Here is a 25,364-nt window from a genome sequence, read left to right on the forward strand (position 1 = left end):
GTTCAGCAGAAGAGGCAGCACCATGGATCTCATGGATCTCAGCAACAAAGCTAATCTCGCTCGGAACGAGAATAAATGATTGGCTGTCTGTGTTCCAGTTCATCCTAAAGTGTGCTACCAGGGGAGGAAAAAAAGAAGGAAGAAAGGGCTTGAGGACTGTTAATCTATCTCCCCAGATTGCTGGCTCAAGAGCTTAAGTTTTCATTCCTGTTACAGCTCACTGGTGTTTGTGACTACAAGCCTCACAAACTGCACTGTTCTGTTACAGTTCCTTCCCTTACACAAAACTGAGAATGGTGGAAGTTTATTTCCTGGTGACATCTGTAAACTGGCCTGCAATGACCAGACCTCAAATTTCCTTTATTCTTAGCAGTGTACCTATTCTGTACACTATTCTGAGGCTAACTGTGCTTTGGCTAGATGAGAAGCAGATAAGCAGAGCATTTAAAAATACAAACAAGAGCAAAACATTTTCCCTGGGAGACTTCACGAACTGAGGTCTCAGGCTAATGCTCCAGCCATGACTCCTATTGACAGTTAACGCCCTGGGACCTGAATTCAAAAGCTGTGGTGGCCATTTTGAGAGGCCCAAAAGGAAACCAAGGGAGCAGATTCTGAGGCAATCACTCTAGGGTCTTTATTCAAGCTTGAGCTTGGGCCACGTCATTGTCACTGATGCAGAGAGAACAGGAGGGTGAAGCCGGGAGCCCAGTTTCAGGAAAGCATTTACAGAGGCAAGCAAACAAGCAAGAGTGTTTCCAGTTTGGCACACATCTAGCTGGGAGCTATTATGGAATTTGTTGCCCTTTAAAGTGATTGGCTGGTGCTGGGAGCCAAATCATAAACTTTCATAAATAAACATCTTTAGGTACAACTGTAACTTCTGCTTTCTTCCTGATCAATGTTTGTTAGGAAATGACCTGGAGACCAATGCTAGGTACAAGCCTGGTGTTTAATGAGTTTAACCTTAAGTCCAAATCTCTAAGATGGAGCTTGAACCCATGATAGAGTTGGTCTGGTCTCTCAAGACAACTTGTCCCAAGTCCTGTTTGATTCTTTATCACAGTTATTCAGGCCACTGTACATGTTGATTTCTTTGGAAAGACAATGGAATTTCCACAGAAAAAGTCCTCCCATGGAGAGAGCCAACAAAAGTAAGCATGAGGCCAACAGAATAATACAGCAAAACGATTATCATGTTATACATGGCTGTAAGAACATTTCGTTGCCTTTTTTTTTTGTTTTGTTTTGGTTTTTTGTTTTTGTTTTTGTTTTTGTTTTTGTTTTTTTTACCATTTTGGGCTTTTCTCAGCTTATAAGCATTGTTAATTTTTTTTTCTTTTGGCTGGTGTCCTGAACCTGCTAATTAGGGCTCCTGGCTCTGCTACCACATGGGCAGCCAGGTGAGTTAAACGTCCAGTGCTGCAGGAGTATCATTCTCCAGGTCAGGAAGGCAGGCGCCACCGACAGCTGATGCTGGTGTGTCCCAGACTAAGGCAAGCCCCCTCCCGAGCAAACTGCCTAACAGGTTGTCACTGCTATCTACCAGCCAAGGTGTAAGGTCCATGCTCTCCAATGCCAAGAACAGTATAGTGTCTCGGGAGTCTGAAAGGTTGAAGGGAGTGGAAGAAGTCTTAGCAGGCAAGATATGCTTCATTCACCAACACACAAACCACTAGACAAGTAGACAATGGCAGGCACACAGGCTCACACCAGTGGACACACCTACATATGCAGGTCAGCACACAGGTAGCAGGTAGGCACACATAGACCTTCACCTATGGGCTGGCAAAAGCCCAAATCACACACCTCTGACCTTAAAGCCATATTCACACAAAAGTAGTATTTTTTTTTCTCTCTATGAATTGTCATTTAACAGATTACATCACCCTTTACTGTTAGGTCTCCAGATCGTCAGGATAGCCTCTGTGGTAGTTCAAGTGAGAATACATCCTGTAGACTCACTATATGTGGATACGTGGTTCTAGGAGGTTAGAACTATTAGAAAAGGATTAGGAGTATGGACTAGCTGCAAAAGGTGTGTCACTGAGGTGGTGGTGATGGTGGCTTTGAAGTTTCTAAAGAACTGTGTTATTCCCAATGATGCATTCTCTCTCTCTCTCTCTCTCTCTCTCTCTCTCTCTCTCTCTCTCTCTCTCTCTCTCTCTCTCTCGTTTCTCTCACTCTCTTTCTCCTCCACTTTGCTTCCTACTTGTAGATCAAGATGCAAGCTCTTTGCTGTTTCTTCACTCTGCTGCCACAAACTACTATTTAGAAGTTGTAAGCCTCATTAAGCACTCATTAGGTGACTCATGGCCCCTGGATATTCAGTATTAACCATGTTGTCAGATATCCATACCACTGTCGGATATCTAATCATAAACTGACCCTTAACAATTCTTTTGCTCCTTGTACAGGGATGCTGTCATGCCTAAGAAATACTTCCTGTAAACAGATGACTTATGAACAAAATTGAAGATCTTAGGACAATTTCATAAGTGTCGTTATTTCTTCCAGTTTAAGAGTAAAGAGCTTTTCTCTGGGCTAAACCTATTCTTCCAAATCTCAAGGCTAACCTTATCCTTCCTCTGACTATCAATGTCACAGGTAGACAAATTCTTACATCCAACTTTAAACTCTTCTGTACGTTATACCTTAAAACTGTTATTTCACATATTTAACTTCACTACACCTAATTCATCCTTTGAATAAGTACCTCTGAATGATAAGTAACCGACTCTCTGCTGAATCCTGCCAATCTATCTTCCTGATGGACATTCCACAAACAATTGTTTAATTGAGGTTAAACTTAAAGGTATTCATAGCAACCCTAACAGTAGATACACATGAGGGAGAAAATTGCTCACTTCCTGATAACCAGAAAGCAGAGAGGAGCAAGGGAAAGTTGACTGTTGTAGGGGTTTCCCCAATGACTTCCTTCTTCCAACCCTGACCAACCTCCTACCTTGTCTGCCATCAAATTATGAATCCAACAATGATGAAGTTCTCATCATTCAATTACTTCTCAATGAATAGATTCATCATCTAAGAAAAAGATTCTTCAAAACATGAGCATTTTGGGTGAACATTTAATATTCAAACTTTAATAACTAGGATGTTTAACATTCATATCACAGTTAATATAAATTTCCATGATTTATTTTGTATATGTAGGATTTTTAATTTGTTCAAACTACTTGTTGATCCTTTCTTCTACTAATCTTTATATGCCCACTGTTCATTCCTTAGAACTTCTTCCTTGATACCACAAGGATGCCTACCTTCCTCACCTCATCCTTTTAAAATAAAAACTTTAAATCAACAAATAAGCAAATGTTTTCACCATTCCAGATGTTTGTTTTGTGTATTTGGAAAGATTATTTGAGAGTAGTGTAGCCTCCTTTTAAGGAGAATTTAAAGAATATTAAGCCATAATTTTGAATCTCAGTATTATTGGCAGAGGAGCAAAAGTTTTTAGATCCCAAGTAGAAGACAGATGGAAAGGGTGAAGAGTTAGAATCATGTCCAACTACAAGGGAACAACATCTTCAAGACACAGCAGGGAAATTGCAGACATTAACTCACAGCAGTTGTGACAGTACACACAAGATCAGTGTAAGCACAAACCAGGCCAAATCCTACCATGGAGAGAAGAGTAGAAAAGATCAATTCTACCTCATAGTCATGGAGCTATTGGAAATGACCATCTCCTGGAGAGAAAAAGGTAGCTGTTTCTGAGAGTGTAGACCCTGGTAAGTCAACCTTGCTCTCGTGGAAAACAACACATCCAAGAATATTTGGTTAAAAGACTTTCTGTTATAGAACAAATAAATAAATAAATTGATTGATTGATTAATACAAACAAACAAGCAAACAAAACCCCACAAATTGGGTGGATAGGACAAAAGGGATTGAATCTGTGCATAATTGCAGAAGGAGGGGATGGATATGATCTAAACACACTGTATGAAACTCAGAAAGAACTAATAAGAATGATAACAATAAAAGAAAATATTACCTCACAAATTTTCTCTGTTTGCAGAGAAAATTGGTAGTATGTTCCTTCAGAGATTAAATCTTTAGAAGAATAATGATCTGTTCAGTCTCGAATGGATACACCTAATCTAGAATGTTCTTTGTTCAAGAAGTATTTGCTTCCCCTGTGCATATACAGCACTCTTCTCTCCTATGGGTTTTCAGCACTCTCACTATTATGGTAGAAATTTCTCAGTTTCAGTTTTTGGTATGTTGTATAAAATATAAGAATAATTAATATTTTGTATAATTTTATTCTGTTTTGTTCTCTAACTTTAGTTTTTCTATTTTTTGTGGTGAAATTTTGTCTTAAATTGTGAACTAATACTTTTGAATTCGGTTTGATCTTTATTTATTTAAACATAAATTCTTTATTCAGAATCCAAAATTCTTAACCTGAGAAAAATATACTACCATATAACATCGCAACTAGAAAGGAACTTTGATTCATAGATGATAAAATTGAGGGTTCACTATTACTAAAAGACGTCATATTAAACTTCATTGTATGCTATTTCTTCTAAATAATTCTAGACTTTTTTATTTTGTGTGACTTCATGATTCTTTAAAACTAGAAAATGTGTCCTATTTCCACTTACTCTCAGAAAAGGAAATTAAGGAAAATTCTAAGTGAAGAGGCAAATGTCCAGAGATATACTTTGGAGTGGCACAGTGCATCCATAATCGTTTTAATTATTTATTTCTGTCAGTTATTTGCAACCTGTAGTCCATGTTATTAGGAACCAAGAGAGTACAACTCTACAGTGTTAATTTGTTGCATTCATGATCACAGAAGAAGAGTTCAATATGTTGATCTGGTTAGGAGGTTTATAAGACTGCTAATATGACATATGTAGTCAGCCTTTTCTTCTCTAAGGACAAGTCATACCTGAGGGACGTGAATCCTTTGGGACAGGTTGAGCTCATCTTTCACAATGAGAGCTCACTGTGACCTATCTTCTTTCTATTAATGCCAATTGCTTTGTTTTCACCTGAGTCTGCATGCTATGGGAATTCTGCTCCACCCACGTGAAATGCCCCACAAGCACATCACTGTCCTTGTGGGCAATATGGGGGTTATCCTTCATGCTTCATTCACTGCATAGGTATTCTGACCCCTTTTTTCTGGTGCAGAGTAGATGACAACCCATGAGTATCACAATGTCTGTAGGTGAGGTTGGCAAAGGAGAATTCTCTATATGGAGAATATCTCACTCCATTATCTCAACACTGTTTTCTGGGATGCTCCAATCCCTAGTTGCAACGTTATTCCATCTTTCTTACATTTGATTATTTTTCCTTTTTTTTTTAAAGATATGAGTTTTCCATCCATTTCTACAACTCACTCTCTGCTTTCCATAATGTCCTGTCCTGTTTACACTCAGCTCTGTCTTTATCATACGTGATTGAGAAGGATACTTTTCAATAATAACTCCCAATATATAACAGCCAAAGCAGAAGACAACAAAGGCATGCCCTTTACGCCTAATCTTCCAACCTGCCAGTTTGCAGCCTTCACAGAGTCAGCCTGACTCTGCCCTGCTCAGTCCTCTCAAATCACGTCATGGGCTATGAATATTATTTTTGTGGTGACTGTCACACACACACACACACACACACACACACACACACACACACACACACACACACACACACACACACACACCAGTAATGCCCATAGCAATCGCAAACCTTATGGAGATATGACAAAATGTTCAATTATTTGAAAGTAAATGATTCTAAGAACATGAAAAATTATCAACTGTTCATCTCTATGTAAGTCCAAGTATCCATAGAACTAGTGAGCTTCTAGGTTCTGAATGGAATGTTAATTGTTGTAGCTGCTTATGTCTCTGCTTCCTGGACTCTTCCTAATAGGATTGTGAAAATACTTGAGTATAAGACGGATGAAGGTCCAGTCTTCTCTCACTGACCTCTAAGGTAGCCATTTCATATGTATCTTTCAGAGACTGTTGTCCTTTCGAATTTTGATGATCATAATGAATATAACTACATTTTGGCCTAGGATCTCACTCATATCTCCATGTTTAACTCATATCAGGTCTACTGGGTAATCAAGGTCATTATGACAAGTCTATACCTGGGTGGGTTATAAGAGTAGAAAATTATTCACAGCCTGGAGCCTGAGATTTGATATTTGATGAGACCTGGGTCCCTCATAATCTCTGACTTCTTCTAGAACCTCATATGACTTAAGGAGAAAGTTCTCTCATAGATCTGTTTTATAAAACGGTTAATCCTATTCATAAGCTTTCTTTCCTTAGAATTATTTCTTCATGAATCAAGTTTTGTTTCTTAGTATTTGGCAGACAAATATTCAGGCCATTGAACTAAGAAACTATTCTTGAGACAAAAGGCTTCAAACTTGAGTTGATGTTTCATTGATGTTGGTGGGCTATCTTTAAAGGTGCAATGAGGGACTCATATCTTGGTATTAACCAATAGCCATCTGATTGATTTCAAGACCCACTCTAAATAAAGGAATTCATGCCTGGTACTCAGAACCTAAGTAACACCCCAGGGCTAATGATTAACTGGATCTTAGAGAAGAACAAACTACTGCCACCTTTCTAAACAGGCATGGTTCTTAGAAGGATTCTAAATACTCATTCTTATATCCACAGATAAACATAGCTTCCATCCCTCTCCAGCAGAGAGTTGGTGCAAGAAAGGATCTCTTCAACAGACAGACCATTACAGAAAATAACAACTGATAAGATGCAGGAAATAACTGACTGTGGTTGTCTATCTCCAATGGATACATCTTACAGCACAGCTCTTGTATCTAAAGGCTCAGTCACAGTAAAAGCAAAATCAGAGCTGTAATAAATAAACCTGCCATTGGTAAAGGCTCTTGTCCAGACTGTAGAACTCTAGCAGACCTTTAATGGATAACATAAACAAGTACTTCTCAAATTATTCTGTCAGATAGAAAAAAAGGCGGGACACTTCCAAATTAGGTCCACAAAAAAAGTTTCCTGACAGGAAAAGACTATTACATTGACAAGAAAAGCAGATAAATAGATAAGAACAAAAGAGAACCATAGACAAATTTTTAAATTCCCTGACTGCTTGAAATGAGATTTTTCAAGTCTTCTAATGTCTTTTATTAGTCTACAGTTCTTGAGGGAAGCATTATCACCCAAGTAACATTATTTCATTTAAAATATGCATATATATAATTTCAGGTAAATATGAAAGATCGGGATTCCTTACCCTTTTAAGTGTTTGCATACCACTACTTTCTCCCCCTGCTCCAGTACTGTCTTTCTGTTTCTCACAATTAAAACCCTAGCCCATTTTTTCCATTTTTTCCTCATATCATCTCTTTACTCCTATGACCATCACTAGTGCTTCCCACGATGATTCTTTTTATTTTTGTTTTATTCTGTGGTTGTTCCAGATTATATAAGCACATCTGAAGCTTTGAAGATAGGAAACAAAAACGAGGCAATACATGTGGCATTTGCTTCTCTGGGTCTAGATTACCCCATTCAGTGGATTTTCTATTTATATTCATATACCAGGGAATTTCATTTTTCTTTTAATTTATTTATTATTATTTTTACATTTTTTCCTTGTTTTGGATTTTTATTTGCATTTCAAATGTTATCCCCTTTCCCAGTTTAGCCTCCAGAAACCCTCTATATCCCCCTGCTTCTAGGAGGGTGCGCCTCCAACCACCCATCCACCCACCCATTCTCTCCCACCTCCCCACTCTTACATTCCCGACAAGGCCATCCTCTGCTACATATGTGGCTGGAGTCATAGGTCCACCCCTGTGTACTCTTGGGGTGGCAGTTTAGTCCCTTGGAGCTCTGAGGGGGGGTCTGGTTGGTTGATATTGTTGTTCTGCTTATGAGTTGCAAACCCCTTCACCTCTTTCAGTACTTTCTCTAACTCCTCCACTGGGGAACCCGTTCTAAGTCAAAAGTTGGCTGTGAGCATCAGCCTCTGTATTTGTCAGGTTCTGACAGATTTCCTCAGGAGACAGCTATGTCAGGCTCCTGTCAGCAAGTACTTCTTGGCGTCTGCAATATTGTGTGTGTTTCGTGGCTGTATATGGATGGGATGGATCCCCAGATGGCATAGTCTCTGCATGGCCTTTCCTGCATTCTCTGCTCCATACTTTATTTACATATTTCCCCCTGTGAGTATTTCTGTTCACCATTTTAAGAAGGACTGAAGCATCCACAGTTTGGTCTTCATTCTTCTTGAGCTTCATGTGGTCTGTGAATTGTATCTTGGGTATTCTGAGCTTTTGGGCTAATATCTACTTATCAGTGAGTGCATATCATGTGTGTTCTTTTGTGATTGTATTACCTCACTCAGAATAATATTTTCTAGTTCCATCCATTTGCCGAGGAATTTCATGAAGTCGTTTTTTTAATAGCTGAGTAGCATTCCATTGTGTAGATGTACCATATTTTCTGTATCCATTCCTCCGTTGAAGGACATCTGGGTTCTCTCCAGCTTCTGGGCTATTATAAATAAGGCTACTATGAACACAGTAGAGCATGTGTCCTTGTAATATGTTGGAGCATCTTTTGGGTATATGCCCAGGACTGGTATAGCTGGGTCTTTAGGTAGTACTATGTCCAATTTTCTGAGGAACCGCCAGACCGATTTCCACGTGGTTGTACCAGTTTGCAGTCTCACCAACAATGGAGGAACATTCTTCTTTCTCCGCATCATCACCAGTATCTGCTGTCTCCTGAGTTTTTGATCTTAGCCATTCTGACTGGTTTGAGATGGAATCTCAGGGTTGTTTTGATTTTTATTTCCTTGATGACTAAGTATGTTGAACATTTCTTTAGGTGCTCCTTAGCCATTCAATATTCCTCAGCTGAGAATTCTTTGTTTAGCTCTGTACCCCATTTTTAAATTGGGTTATTTGGCTCTCTAGAGTCTTCGTGAGTTCTTTGTATATATTGGATATTAGCCCTCTATCAGATGTAGGATTGCTAAAGATCTTTTCCCAATCTGTTGGTTGTATTTTGTCCTAATGACAGTGTCCTTTGCCTTACAGAAGCTTGGCAATTTTATGAAGTCCCATTTGTTGATTCTTGATATTAGAGTATAAGCCATTGGTGTTCTGTTCAGGAAATTTTCCCCTGTGCCCATGTGTTTGAGGCTCTTCCCCACTTTCTCTTCTATTAGTTTTTGTGTGTCTGGTTTTATGTGGAGGTCCTTGATCCACTTGTACTTGAGCTTTGTACAAGGTGATAAGAATGGATGGATTTGCATTCTTCGATATGCTGACCTCCAGTTGAACCAGTGCCATTTGTTGAAAATGTTGTCTCTTTTCAACTGGATAGTTTTAGTTCCTTTGTCAAAGATCAAGTGATCATAAGTACATGGGTTCATTTCTGGGTCTTCAATTCTATTCCCTTGATCTACTTGCCTCTCTCTGTATCAATACCATACAGTTTTTTTGTTTTGTTTTGTTTTATCACTTTTGCTCTGTAAAACAGCTGGAGGTTAGGGATGGTGATTCCCCCAGAATGCTTTTATTGTTGAGAATAGTTTTCAATATTTTTTTGGTTATTCAAAATAAATTTGCAAATTGTTCTCTTTACCTCTGTGAAGAATTGAGTTGGAATTTTGATGGGGATTTCATTAATCTGTAGATTGCTTTCAGTGAGATGGCCATTTTTAACATATTAATCCTTCCAATCTATAAGCATGGGAGTTCTTTTCATCTTTTGAGATCTTTGATTTCATTCTTCAGAGACTTGAAGTTCTTGTGATACAGGTCTTTCACTTGCTTGGTTAGAGTCACACCAAGGTATTTTATATTATTTGCGACTATTTTGAAGGGTGTCATTTCCCTACTTTCTTTCTCGGTCTGTTTATTCTTTGAGTAGAGGGAGGCTACTGATTAGTTTGAGTTAATCTAACCACTTTGCTGAAGCTAACAGGTTTAGGAGTTCTCTGGTGGAATTTTGGGGATCACTTAAGTATACTATCATATCTTCAGCAAATAGTGATATTTTGACTTCTCCCCTTCCAATTTGTATCCCTTTGACTTCCTTTTGTTGTCTAATTGTTCTGGCTAGGACTTTGAGTACTATATTGAATAAGTAGGGAGAGAGTGGACAGCCTTGTCTAGTCCCTGATTTTAGTGGAATTGCTTTAAGTTTCTCTCCAGTTAGTTTGATGTTGCAATTGGTTTGATGTATATTGCCTTTACAATGTTTAGATATGGGCCTTGAATTCCTGATCTTTCCAAGACTTTTAACATGAAGGGGTGTTGAATTTTGTCAAATGCTTCTCGGTATCTAATAAAATGATCATGTGATTTTTATCTTTGAGTTTGTTCATATAGTGGATTACGTTGATGGTTTTCTGTATATTAAACCATCCCTGCATCCATGGGATGAAGCCTACTTTGTCATGATGGATGGCAGTTTTGATATGCTCTTGTATTCGGTTTGTGACAGTATTATGGAGTATTTTGGCATTGATAATCACAAGGGAAATTTGTCTGAAGTTCTTTTTCCTTGTTGTGTTTTTGTGTGGTTTACTGCAATTGTGGCTTCATAGAATGAATTGGGTAGTGTTCCTTCTGTTTCTATTTTGTGGAATAGTTTGGAGAGTTTTGGTATTAGATCTTCTATCAGTATCTGATAGAATTCTGTACTAAACCTATCTTGTCCTGGGCACTTTTTGGTTGGGAAACTTTTAATGACTGCTTCTATTTCTTTAGGAGGTATGTGACTGTTTAGATGATTTATCTGATACTGATTTAGCTTCGATACCTGATATCTGTCTAGAAAATTGTCCATTTCCTCCAGATTTTCCACTTTTGTTGAATGTAAGCTTTTATAGTAGGATCTGATGATTTTTTTTTAATTTCTTTGGTTTCTGTTGTTGTGTCTCCCTTTTCATTTCTGATTTTGTTAATTTGAATACTGTCTCTGTGGCCTCTGGTTAGTCTGGCTAAGGGTTATCTATTTTGTTGACTTTCTCAAAGAACCAGCTCCTAGTTGTGTTGATTCTTTGTGTAGTTCTTTTTGTTTCTGTTTGGTTCATTTCAGCCCTGAGTTGATTGTTTCCTGTGGTGTACTCCTCTTTGGTGTATTTGATTTGTTGTTGCTGTTGTTGTTGCTGTTGTTGTTGTTGTTGTTGTTGTTGTTGCTGTTGTTGTTGTTGTTGTTGTTGTTGTTGTTGTTGTTGTTCTAGAGCTTTTAGGTGTACTGTTAAGCTGCTGGTGCTGCTCTTCCTAGTTTCCTTCTGGAACCACTCAGAGCTATGTGTTTTTCTCTTAACACTGCTTTCATTGAGTCCCATAAGGTTAGGTATGTTGTGCTTTCCTTTTCATTAAATTCTCAAAAGTCTTCAATTTCTTTATTTCTTCCTTGACCAAGTTGTTGTTGAGTAGAGCGTTGTTCACCTTCCATGTGTATGTGCACTGTCATTCTTGTTGTTACTAAAGATCAGCCTTAGTACACAGTGATCTAATAGGACGCAAGGAATCATTTCAATCTTCTTGTATCTGTAGAGGCCTGTTTTGTGACAGAATAGATGGTTAATTTTGGAGAAGGTACCAAGAGTTGCTGAGAAAAAAGTATGTTCTTTTGTTTTAGGATAAAATGTTCTATAGATATCTGTTAAATCCAATTGGTTCATAACTTCTGTTAGTTTCACTGTGTCTCTGTTTAGTTTCTGTTTCCATGATCTGTCCATTGATGAGAGTGGGGTGTTGAAGTCTCCTACTATTATTGTGTGAGGTGCAATGTGTCCTTTAAGCTTTAGTAAAGTTTTGCTTTTGTTTTTTTTATTTTTTAAATGTGGGTGCCCTTGCATTTGGAGCATAGATGTTCAGGACTGAAAGTGCATCTTGTTGGATTTTTTGTTTGAGAAGTATTGTGTCTTTCCTTGTCTTTTTTGATAACTTTTTGTTAAATGTCAATTTTATTTGATATTAGAATGGCTATTCCAGCTTGTTGGAGCTCTCTCTCTCTCTCTCTCTCTCTCTCTCTCTCTCTCTCTCTCTCTCTCTCTCCCTCTCTTCCTCCCTCCCTCTCTCAGGATCACCTTAATGGGGAAACTTTTTGTGTGTGATACTAAATGAATCTTGGGATATTTAGTATTTCTGTGAAAAATGTGGGAATTTTGAATGTGATTGCATTAAATCTAAATTGCTTTTGGTAGAACTGTCATGTTTTTATATAGTACTAATTCATGGAATTTTGAGGTCTTTCCATTTTCTACTGCCATTTCTACTTCACTTCCACAGTTAGGCTTATTCCTAGATATTTATCTTCCTTTAGGCTATTGTCAATGGGAATCCATCTGGCACAACCATATCCACTGGAAATGTCAAGAGTCGTGTAGCCAGCTCAGCTGCTTGACAAAGTTCCAGCAAAGCTAATCAGATTGTCGTGTTTGCTGTCCTTCATTTTCTGACATTTGTGTTTTGGTCTTTGTGTGTTGCATTTTGGAGACTTTCTTAATTATAATTGATTTTATGTCCCGAGAAGAATTATGAATGTGTCTTTTTAGGAAAATTCTAAAGTGAAGATTATCAGGCCACTATTTTGAAGTCTTCCTGTGCCCTGGAGATCACTAAGCAGAGGTAAGCACTTAGATAGATGGGGCCATTACTCAGGGAATCTTCTTGAAGTATCAGTCCCTGAGTTAATGCAAGCAGTATTTGATTCAGGGTAAACAGAGACAACTGATAAATTGTGCCTGGCCAAGAGAATAGGTTACAGATTCAAGGTCTCTTTTTATTATAGACTTAGAGTGCTCTGAAAATGTTGTTTAAAGATAGGAGGTCATACAGTGTACACTCTGGAGGAATAAAACTCAATAAATACAATAATAGATTTGACTAAAATAAACTTTTCCTATTTTTTAGTGTAGATGATAAAACATATAGTAAAAGAAGTTGGGTATTAGTATTTGCTATTCGTAAGAAGACTGGTTCAAATATTTTCTGTTTGTTTGGACTGCTTTCAGACTATAAACACTGCCAGCCTAAAAGCAAGCTATCATATAATAAAAAGGTTTGCTTTGAAGGAGACATTCTTTTTTATTGCTTATTTTATTTACATTTCAAATGTTGTCTCCTTTCCTAGTTTCCCCATCCTAACCTTCTCCCCCTGCCTCTATAAGGGTGCTTCACCCACCCAACTACTCCCATCTCATTGCCCTAGCATCCCACTAGGCTTGGGCACCGAGCATCCACAGGATCAAGGGGCTCCGCTCCCATTGATGCCAGACAAGGCTATTGTCTGCTATATATGCAGCTAAAGCTATGAGTTCCTCGATGTGTATTCTTTGGTTGGTGGTTTAGTCCCTGGGAGCTCTGGGGGTGGGAGTCCAGTTAGTTGATATTCAGCTCCTTCAGTTCTTCCCCTAATTTTTTCATTGGGGTCTCCGTTCTCAGTCCAATGGTTGAACATCCACATCTGTATTGGTCAGATGCTGGCAGAGCTTCTCTGATGACAGCTATACCAGGTCCTGTCAGCAAGCACTTCTTGGCATCAGCAATAGTGTCTGGGTTTGGTGTCTGCTAATGGGATATATCCCTAGGTGGGGCAGTCTCTGGATGGCCTTTCCTTCAGTCTCTGCTCCACTCTTTGTCCATCCATTTCCTTTAGACAGGAATAATTCTGGGTTAAAATTTGGAGGAGGAGACATTCTTTAGATTCCTTAAATTGAAGGAACAGAGCTAATAATAATAAAGTCTGTTCTGTTTGTATTTTCTAATTGTGACTGAACATGTAACCATGAACATGTAATAAGAAGTCAAATACATAATCTGTTCCACTTGGATAATTATTTGTTTTTCTTCTGTGAAACTTGTATAAATAAAGAAGCACCTGGTTGATAGTCATCAAAGCAGCAGAAATGGCCTCATTGCTAATAGTCAGAGACACAGAGGTGGCCTGATTGGTAACAAGTCAGAGCTGCTAAATTCCCTTAACCATTGCCTGATTCACTCTTTCCCCTTGCCTTATTTCCTCTTGGTACCTTGTAAGGAATGACCTAAGACTCGGGGGACAAGGCTCCTTCCCCCAGAAGGCCCTGTCATACATATATGAACTCCTTCTTGGCACATTTGTATTGGGTGTATAAAAAGCCTCCTGTCAATTTTGTATCCTGCTAAAACCATTGAACATTTCTAAAAGTTTTCCTATAGCCTTCTTTGGATCTCTTATGTATAGTAGCATATATTCTGCAAACCAGGCTAATTTGATTTCTTCTTTCTCCTATTTGCATTCCTTTACTTTCATTTTCTTGCCTTACTCCTCCACCTGGTTCTTTGATCACTCTATTGAGAAGAGTAGGGATAGTTGACAGCCCTGCCATGCTCTGAGTTTTAAAGGAATTGTTTCAGGATTTTCTCCATTTAGGATGGTGTTAACTGGGGTTTTTTCGTATGTAGCCTCCCATATGTTGAAGTATGTTCCCTTACATCCTATTTTCTCTAGGAAAGTGTTCTACTTTCATACTCACCATGAAGGCATGTTAGACTTTGCCACTTTCCGCATTGATTGTGATGATCATGTGATCATTGCCCGTGATTCCCTTTATTTATTACAATGTTTACATGTGTTTAATTGTCCCTACATATTTGGGATAAGCTAACTTGATCACAGTGGATGTTCATTTAGGCATACACCTATATTCATTTGGCAAATATTTCACTGTGGATTTTTATGTCTATGTTAATCAGAGACTTTGGTAAGTAGTTGTTATTACTACTATTACTATTATTATCATCACTATTATCACTCCTGTCTTGTCTTTATCTGGTTTTGTATTAGAGTAATGCGTGTTGGTTTCAGAAGAGGCTTAGATGTTCTCCATTTGTTTCATTTCTTTGTTCTTTCTTTCTTCCTTTTTTAAGTTTACGTACTGTTACCTGCAGATCTTCTGTGAAAGTCTGGTAGTTTTCTGCTATGAATCTGTCTCAGCCTGAACTTTATATAGAGGACTTTTTATTACTATTTCATTCTCATTTTTTCTGGGTTTGTTTAGGTAGTTAATCTCGTCTTCATTTAACTTTGGTGGTTTCAATGAATCTAGATATCCTCCCATTTATTTTAGATTTTCTCATTTAATGGAGTCTTAAAACTATTCCCTTCTATTATTCTGGATTCCTTGAGTATTTGTTGCGATGGTTCCTGTTTATTTCTGATTCTGTCAGTTTAGTCATCTCTTTCTCTTTTGTTTGTTAAGCCAAACGTCTGTGAATATTGTTTTACTTTCCGAAGAACTAGCTCTTAGATTCAATGCTTTTATGTAATAGTTTATTTCTGTTTCATTATTTCCTGCTCCAATTTTAGTCTTTTTTTTCTTTCCATCAACTGGGATTGGGTTTAATTTTCTTTCAAATTCTTGTGTTGTATCTCAAGTCATTTATTTGTATTCCTTTTGCTTTTTAAATATAAGTTCTTAAAGCTATCAATTTCCCTTGTATGACTACCATTAGTGTTTCCCAGACATTTTATTGTGTTGCCTCTTCAGTTTCATTTAATTCTAGGAGTTTTTAAATTTCTTGACTGATTTTTATCTTTTACCCATTTGTCATTTCCTAATGAATTGTTCAATCTCCACGAATAAGTGCACTTTTTAGAGATTTATTAGCTGTTTATTTAAAGTTTTATTGAATTACAGTCAGATAGGATCCATAGACTTAGATCAACCTTTCTGAATTTATTAAGTTTTGTTTTGTGCCCCAGAATGAAACCTGTTTTAGAGAAACTTTCTATGGAATGATGAATACAAAGTGCTTCTCTTGGTGCTTGGGAGAAATATTCGGGGGCTGCGTTAGGCCCATTTGATCATGACATCATTTAATTTTAATATTTCTCTATTAGTTTTTTGTTCAGATGACCTACCTACTTGAATAATTGAGGTATTAAAATCATCTACTATTATTGGGTTAGTGTTAATCTATCTTTATTTCCAGGATTAAATTTTAAAAGAAATGTTATGTGTCAGAATTTCATTTATATGATTGTAATATCATCTTGGTTGGTTTTTCCCTTAATTAAGATGAGGTGTCTTTTATCATCTCTTGTAGTTAGTTTTAGTTAAATTTATGTCATTAAATATTAGGACATCAATCCTAATTGCTACATGGTCTATTTGCTTTTTCTACATTTTTTCACCCCTTTACTTTAGGGTGGTTCCTGTCTAAACTTAAGATGAGTTCCTTGTACATAACAGGAAGGTGTTTATTTCTTAGCACGTTCAACCAGCTTGTGCCGTCTGATTGAACTTAAAGTTATTGGAATGTGAATTTTGATTCCAGTCTTTTTTGTTTTGTTTTATTTATTTGTTTTGATTTTTTTATTTTGTTGTTTTGGTCTTCATCATACTATGCTTTTCAGTAATTATAACTTTGTTTAACTTCTTTTTTTAAAAGATTTATTTATGTTATTTATTTATTTTATGTATATGGGTGCTTTGTTTTCATGTACATTTGCACACCAGAAAAGGGCTCTGGATCTGATGTGAATACATGGATCTCATGTGAATACATGTATAGACAGTTATGAGGCACCATATGGGAGCTGGGGGATGTGAACTCAGGATCTATAGAAGAGCAGTCATTGCTCTTAACCTTTGAGCCGTCCCCTCAGTGCTAATTTATTTTCTCCCTATAGTTTCTTTGATATGCTTATTCCCGTCTTCAGCTAGAAGCACTGCTTCTAAGACTTTCTGTGGCACTAACTTTGTGAACATGTATTTTTTCAGTCTGTTTGTATCATGAAAAGCTTTTCTTTTTCCTTCAATGGTGATAGTTTTGCCGTGTATGGTAATCTAGGTTTGTCATCCTCGATCTTTCTGAATTTAGTGTCATTGCTCCAGGCTCATGGCTTTCAAGTTTTCTATTGAGAAATCATCTACTATTCTCGAGGCCTTTAAATCTGAATGTAACTCATGCTTTCTTTTTTCTCTTACTGCTTTCAACTCATTATTTGTGCTTTTTAGTGTTTTAACTATGATACACCATGGGGATTTTCTCTTATGATCTCGTCTACCTGGTGTTCTGTGTGCATCTTGTAGCAGACTAGGTAGACCTTTCCTTAGTTTTGAAAAATTGTCTTCTATAATATTTTTGAAGATGTGGTCTGCTTATTGCCTTGGAATTCTTTTTAATCTCTGCCTATAATTTGAATGTGTGTACATGATACACATGTTACCTGTTTTCACACAGCTCCTATATGGTTCTTTTCTTGTGACTTAAATGTTTTCTTTGTTCATATCCTATCACTCCTGCAATTTGTGTTTGAGTTTTTGTATTGTACTTTTACTTGATCCATACATACTACCCATAATCCTTTGCCCCGCATTTTCTAATTGTGTTATTGAGGTTTTTTTTCAATTCCATCTTCATTTCTGCTTGAGTTTGCTTCAATATTTATATCTCTTTACCGAGTTTGCTTCTTAAATCCTGCATCGTCTTTGTCATTTCCTTCAACCTTACAGTCATGATTTCTTGGCATGATGGTCATACTCTGTATCACTAAGGCAAGTCAGGGCAAGAAATGTTTCAGAAGCCACAGAGAAATGCCACTTACTGGCTTGGTTGGTTTGCTTTCTTGCAAAACTTACCTACCCAGGGGTGACACAATCAGTATTGGGCTGGGCCCTCTCACACCAACCACTAATCCGGGAAAAAGAAATCCCATAAGATTGGCCTCAGGCAATCTGGGTGGATGCATTTCCTTATTAAGATTTCCTTTCTCTAGATATGTCTATGTCCCTGTGATGTTGAAAAAACCCAGCCAGTACCTGCTTCAGTGCCCTAGGACAAACACGTATAAAGAATAGCACAGAGAACATGCAAGAGGATACCAGGAATTCAGGAAGCACTAGAATGGATGGAGCATACCATGTGGAGGAAATTAAAGTACAAATGTCAGGAAAACACAAGCTATTTTGAATTTATTCTTTTTATATTTGTTTCATTTTTAAGAGTCGGAGCTTTAGGGAATAATTAAGTTGGAAAAGAATTGTGAACATAAAACTGTGAAAGTAAAAGGTAAAGAGACAAAAATGGAGCTCGAGCCATGCAGATGCAGCTCATCTTCCAAAAGCACCAGAAAATTCCAAGTTCAGGTCCATTCGGAGCTCATTAGAAATGGCTGCAAACACCATCTATATTTGTTTGGGTGGTAATTACCTTTTTGTTCATAATTACATGATCCAAGCTATATAGAAACTACAGCATTGTTGTTGCCAGAATCATGGAGAGACTGACAAACTTACAGGTAAGCAAGTTTCCCCAGAACATCGAGCTTGAGGTCTTCAGGACCAAGGTTTACAAATGCTTTAATGGCACGAATGATGTAAGGATGAGGGGATGCAGAGTCAATCTTCCTTCCATTACGTGACACCAAGAATGATGGAACCCATGTTAGTATTTTATCAGCCCTTTCCCAGTTTCTAACGTAGCTGTTTTAAAGCAAAACACAAAAACACTTGATAACAAAATTAGTGTTCTAGCTTTCTTAATTCTTTCACCACAAACCATGTATTATCTGTCATTTTCCAGGAATAATTATATTCTTTCTAAAAATAGCATTAGAAACAATGAATTATTTAATGCCCTTTAAATTTATCTTTTAACTAAGGTCACTCTAAGGGGTAGAGAAAGAAAGTATTATAAGAGAGAAATAGCTTCATATTAAAATAAGTTCAAAGAATTCTTGAGTTGAAAAGGAAAATTCCACTGTTTACTCCTGATTTCCTTAGTGCACAATAGTTCCTGCTAAAGTTAAAATTTATTACAAGAGGATAAAACGGAAGATCCTGTATTTGGAAATAGTGCAAATTTTCTACTCATAAGCATACCAAGAAGAAGCATGTTTTTATTTCAGAAGGTTATAATCCGCTAACTTTCTGTCTTTGTGCTATATAATATTTCTAAGAAAGCAACTTTACATCCCAATAAAGATCATAGGAAAATATAGTACATACTTACATCAGAGAATCACCCCTCTTAAACTTAAGACTAAAACATAAAGCATATTCAAAAGATAATACTACTCTATCAAGTTCTAAACAATAAACAGAATAGGAATAACAAATTAAAAAGGCATATTTGAGAGGAGGCACAAGATTGTCATGGTTTTTGATTACTGCTTTACTTTTAGAAAAGAATAAATATTTATAATACAATAAGATTTACAGTATACTTTGAACTATTCCTTTAAAATAATATATTGAAATTTCAACATCAATTATTCATTTAAAATTCAACTACTACTAAAAATGCTATAGGATAAATATCAAGAGAAATATTCAAGAGCTCCACATAAAAAGCATGATTGATAACCCTGTGGAGATTTATGGTGACTGAACAGATGTCCCAAATTTATTTCCTCCCCCTACAAAAATCTCTAAAGTAATATGCATAATGTTTTGAGACAAGTGGCCCTGGAACAACACTGGAAATCAGCAAGTGAATCGCTACAATGCTCTCAGATGTTGTAACCTATAACAAAGCAGAAAGTTGTGAGACAGAGAAGACCCCATGGCCAAAGAAGTTAAAGATCTCCTTTTCAGAATTATGAATAAAATTCTATCAACATTGTGTTACAGGCCTACCTGGGTACTGTAACTACTCCCATCACAGAAGTAGTCACGATGTGAGCTACACATTACCTTTATCCACAGTACAGTTGCCTGAGTCGTTCATATCTCCAGTGGTGTATGGTCATCAAGAAAGGAAATCTGTCTGACTGCACTCCAGTTTTCAGAGTTTTTGGAGACTATAAAAATAGGATGCCATGCGAGCACTATGTAACTGATACTGCAAAGCACATCTTCAAGAGAAAGTCGTTGCTAGGAATACTACCCTACAAAAGTGGTGAAGATTCTCAGTCCACTAAAACATATATATGAGTCACATTTCAGGACTGAGGAAATGTGGAAAAGCAATAGATGTAATGCTTCCCCCCAAACACAGGAACTCTCCAGCAACATTCCCAAAACTCAACATAGGCAAAGGACCTGCTAAAAGATTTCAAAGAACTATTATGAAGTCTGCTTAGGTCTGACACAACTCACGTAGCAGGTCCATGCAGATGACCAAAATCAATAGGATTTAGCAGGTGGACTGAGCCACTGCTGACGGATGAGAGCTGCAGAGAGGACTTGGGAGCTGGGCTGTGACTCTCTGTCCTTTCCCCCCAACACCCCACCTCCCAAAGCCAGAATGTTACCGAGCTTTTACCCTCGATAACTCCATGTCTGTGTCAAGTCACAGTTACATTTTTCCATCAATCAGGGTTTAGGGATAGGGGTCTTCATTTGGACAGTAAATAAAATTAGGAAGGCAGTTCATGCCAGACTGGAATGAGAAATTGATCAGAGATAAAAATTATGACCAAGAAAAAAATTGGTGTCATTAAACAGATCTCACCAAGGAGAAAAATGGCTGAAGTTAAATTTTATTATAATACTCTAAACAGATGGTGGTGTTTTGAATAAGAATGTACCCCACAGGTTAACATGTTGGGATACATAGTCTACTGTTGGTGGGGAGGGAGAATCTATAGAGACCATATCCAGAGGTTAGTCCCCAGTTGGGGGATGGGACCACCCACTCATCTCCAATTTTAATCCAGAGTTGCTCCTGTCTAAAGGAAATACGGGGACAAAGAGTGGAGTACAGACTGAAAAAAAAACAGACATCCAGGGACTGCCCCACCTGAGGATCCATCCTATATACAGACAACAAACCCAGACACTATTATTTTGCCAAGAAATGCTTGCTGACAGAAGCCTGGTATGGCTGTCCCCTGAGAGACTCTGCCAGAATCTGACAAATACAGATGTGGATGCTTGCAGCCAACCATTGAACTAAGCATGGGAGACCCCAATGGAGGAGTTAGGGAAAGGACTGAAGGAGCTGAACCAATTTGCAACCCATAAAAAGAACAACAATATCAACCAACCAGACACCCCAGAGCTCCCAGGGACTAAACCACCAACCAAAGAGTACGCATTGAGGGACCCATGGCTCCAGCTGCATATGTAGCAGAGAATGGCCTTATCTGGCATCAATAGGAGGAAAGGCCCTGGGTCTTGTGAAGGCTCAATGCCATAGTGCAGGGGAGGGTCAGGATGATGAGGTGGGAGTGGGTGGGTAGGTGAGGGAGCACCCTCATAGAAGCAGGGGGAGGGGTGGGATAGGAGATTTGCAGAGGAAAAACCGGAAAGGGGATAACATTTAAAATGTAAATAAATAAAATATCCAATTAAAAAATTTAGATGTCACTGAATCCAAGCATTAAGATTAAAAAGGCCACATGACAATCCCAATTCACCCCTTCTGCTTGCTGCTTGTGCTTTAAGATGTGCACTCTGATTGCCAAGCCAATCAACATGCCCATCTACAATGCTTCCCACTGGGTTGATGGTGGACTCTTCTCTCTGGGCCTGTAAGCCGAAAACAAGGCTTTCTCCTATAAGTTACATTGGTCATATCTTTTACAACCACATGGAAGCAATTGTTACTGAGAACAAAAGGAAGAAGAGGAAGGAAAATGAAAGTAGAAAAGGGGAAGAATTGAAGAGATCTTCCCAAGCCTTTGGCATATCATGAAATAAAATGTCTGAAGCTTTAGAATGCTGAAGGAAAAGATTTGGAGACAAAAGATAGCAAAAACCTATTCAATGAAATAACAGAACCATTTTTATTTGGGGAGAAAGTTATGGACATCCTTAACCAAGAAGCCCATGGGACCACAAAAAGGCATGAATGAAAAAGATCTCCATCACACCATGTGCCAGTCAAATTTTTCAAAAGAACAAGATAAACATCTCTCAAAGAGAGAAATCATTGCACACACAAGGATGTCCTCCATCCATTAACACCAGAAAGATCACAAAAAGCCTAGGAAATTTAAAGATGTTTTATAAATCCTGAAGGGAAGTAACTGCCCCGTGAGAGTACTATGGCGAGCAAGAGTATCCTTCAGCAAGAACTGATCAATAAAGTCCTTTCAAAGCACAGACTGAGAACCCATGATCAGTAAACTCAGAAAAAAAATATTTGGTGGAGTCCTAGATGCACAAGCAGAAGAAAGTTAAATAATGTCCCAAAAGCACGTAAAAACTAACACCAGGAGTTGCACAAGATACAAATACAAAGGATCAAATGTCATCAACGCAATCATAAAGCCATGCATGGTAAATGTAAAACCAGAAGAAAGGAGTATTTCTGCAATTGGAAGAAAATTATGGAAACGTATGTGTTTACATATGAATAATACATTGAATGTAAACAGATTAAACTCTGAAGTAAAAAGGATCCAGGCTTGATTGAAAGCTTAAAAAAAAAAAACCTAACAATACAATAAAATCGCACACCGAGTCAGGAAACCCACATACAGAAAGCAACGATGAGGAATGTATTCTTAGAGAGGGTAACCCTGAAGACACTAGAAAGAGCTACATTTATGCTTGCTTGGCATCTAGGTAGGCTTTAAGATCAATGTCAAAAGAAAAAGGAAAAAAAGCAAAGACCATTAAATAATGTTCAGCGGATCAGTTCAGAAAGATATAATGACATATATCTATGTCTATGTAATGTGGAAGTGACCAACTTTCCAAAAAGACCCATTAAACCTAAAGGGAGAAATATGCTCCAGCGTAATATTACTGAGGGAGTTCAACATCTTACTTTGATCAATGTACAGCTTAGAACATTTCAGCAAAGAAATTCCTAAACTGTACTGTGATTGGGTAAGACAGTTATCTATCACACCAGCATCTGGAGATCACACGGCTGTCATTAGCACATGTAACTTTATCCAGACTAGATCGTATATTAGGTCATAAGCAGATTTTTAAGACATTCACCAAATTTTCTAACACATTCAGAACATTTTCTGATCACAAGGCATAAAGCTAGAAGTGAAAAATAAAACAAAAAGTTTGAAATGACACAAACACATGGGGAATGAACACTGCATTTTGAAAAATACGATTGGTCACCAAAATATGAAGATTTAATGTTTAAAAGTTCTCAAAATAAATGAAAACACATTTCAAAACTTACAGGATGCAGCAAGTTCCTACTGAAGGGTGTGTATTAGGAATAAATTTCCTGTATCGAAGTAGAAAGATTCCAGATAAAGAGCGGTTTGAATGCATTGCAAGGACCAAGATAACAAAGAATAAATCAAATCCCAAATTAGTAACAGGAAAGAAATAATGGATAAAGCAAAAATATGAGAAGTAGGCACTAAAAATAAAATATGAATTTACAAGTTAGGCTTTTGTGAAAACAAAATTGGCAAACCTTTAGCCAGACCCATCAATAGAAAAGGAGAGAACAAACTGGACACCACTGGCTCCAACCCTAACCAGAGCCTTTTCCAACTGAAAGCCACTTGGAAATGAAAATCTAGTTTTCTCTAAGGCAGTTTCACAGGGGAAACAAACTATTCTTAAAGGTAGGCTACATGCCCAGCAGTTGATGGCCAACAGGAAATGAACTCAATGGGATCTTATCTTGTCCCACACTACTGTGTCAGGACTTGAAAAGATGTTATCTTAGCTTCTTATATTTTATTTTATTATACATACACTTATATGTATATATTTTTCTCCTTTTACCTTAAAAGTTCTTTGCCCACATGTTCTTATACATAGTTTAATGTTCTTTTGGGATTCCTGAGCATATGAACAAGTGTGTCTCTGAGTCTATAATTGCTGCTTCTGCCTTTTCTTGGGCTCTTTTCCTTCTCTATGTTTTTTGTTCTATTCCCATGTATTATTTTTTTGTTTTATATTATTTTATTTTCCTGTTATCCCCTAGAAGCCTGTTTGATTACTAATGACAGACAGAAGTGGGGTGCATCCAAATGAAGGGGCATAGGCAGGGGGGACCTGGGAGGAGTAGGAGAAATCATAAGTGGAAAAAGAATCTCAAATAAATAAAGTTAGGTATGACATCGTAGACACAGAAACTATTACCACAGAAATAAAAGTGATCGATTATTAGGTGTTGCTACAAATAACTGTGTGCTGACAAACGGACAAAGCTCATATCTGACCTATACACACCAAATGAGGACAAAACCATTTTAATAAAGGTAGAGCAAATTGCACAGTGAATCAGTTCCTTGGCAAAGACGAACAACAGGTAGCCAGTGTAAACATTGGATTCTCATTCAGGCCAGTGTGTCCTTTCAAACACAACGCTTCCCAGCTTTTATTTCTCAGCATTAGACAAAAAGTCCATTAAGTTGTTTCCTGGAGCATTTCATAGTCCTTGATTATGAAGGAAACCTGAAAATTCTTTTCCCACTGAAAGCCAACTTTGATGTGCTTCCCAGAAAAAAAAATATGTCTGGTGATTGGTTATTTACATCTATTTCCTGGGTTTAAATGAAATAAACCACAAAGAAATATGAATTACTTAATGCTGAGTAATATGTTTATATCCTCATATGATTGTGAATAATAGTGTATAGGTCCTGAAATGATTAACACGGCTGTACCTTAATTAGGATTTGTGTAAATTTGTACTCTAAGCTGTTAAGGAGTTCATTTAGCTGAAAGGGGCAATTTGAAAATATCTAAGCTTGACTTCTATGACTTGATTAAAGTCATTTCATTTTACAATTACTGAATTCTAAACCGCACACCAACTAAAAACAAAGATAAACTAATAAATAAGAGAAAGGGAAGAGTGCTCACATGGGTCCTTCACTGTGGGTAAAGGTAATGAATTCTTTGATGCCAGAAAACCAGAAGGTGTCTAAACAGGCAGTGTCTAAACAGAAGCCTATTACCAGGAAAACCAAGCGGATTTCACATATAAATAATTTAGATGATAATAAGCGGAACTATATAAGCACTTCAAAATTTATTATATTTTTAGCCCAAAGAAAGATTGTAGGTGTCATTCAAATTGACCCAGGGCAAACTTTCCAGAGCACATGGTGTATCTTTCTAAAGATATAAGCGTGCTCTCTAAAATGCCACATAATTGAATTTTTTCCAGAAGAAAAAACTGATATAATGTAGAGCAAATACGTTACTTCAAAACATGCATGGGTGAAAAATGGTAAGGAAAAAAGGACAAAACTACAAGCACATTTTCCTGTAATCAGTTCAGTGATGAGGGCCACCAAGTCCTTCTGACAGACCAGGAACACACTAAGCACACTATCTAAACTGTACTATCTTTATACTTTGTTATCGGTGCTGAAGACATGATATTATACTGAAAGAAACCGAGGCAGAATGGGAGAACCAGTCACTGTAAACCAGCACAAAATAATTTAGCTCGGACTGAGACATCTGGTGGTCAGGAATTG

At 37.4% G+C, this 25,364-nt stretch overlaps 1 protein-coding gene across 12 annotated transcripts in view; it reads left to right on the forward strand.

The window, feature by feature from the left end:
• Positions 1 to 5,846: 5,846 nt before the first annotated feature.
• Positions 5,847 to 25,364, forward strand: part of Plscr1l1 (phospholipid scramblase 1 like 1) — a 43,305-nt gene continuing 23,787 nt past the window's right edge. For 4 of the 12 annotated variants that reach the window (XM_087560056.1, XM_087560052.1, XM_087560060.1 and 1 more), the window contains exons 1-2: positions 5,869 to 5,976; positions 12,565 to 12,637. The gene's annotated coding sequence lies outside the window, so the exon portion shown is untranslated. 12 annotated transcript variants of the gene reach the window in all.

The sequence above is a fragment of the Rattus norvegicus genome, chromosome 8 (genome assembly GCF_021556685.1).
Source record: "Rattus norvegicus strain SHRSP/BbbUtx chromosome 8, alternate assembly SHRSP_T2T, whole genome shotgun sequence".
In the NCBI taxonomy this organism is placed as follows: domain Eukaryota; kingdom Metazoa; phylum Chordata; class Mammalia; order Rodentia; family Muridae; genus Rattus; species Rattus norvegicus.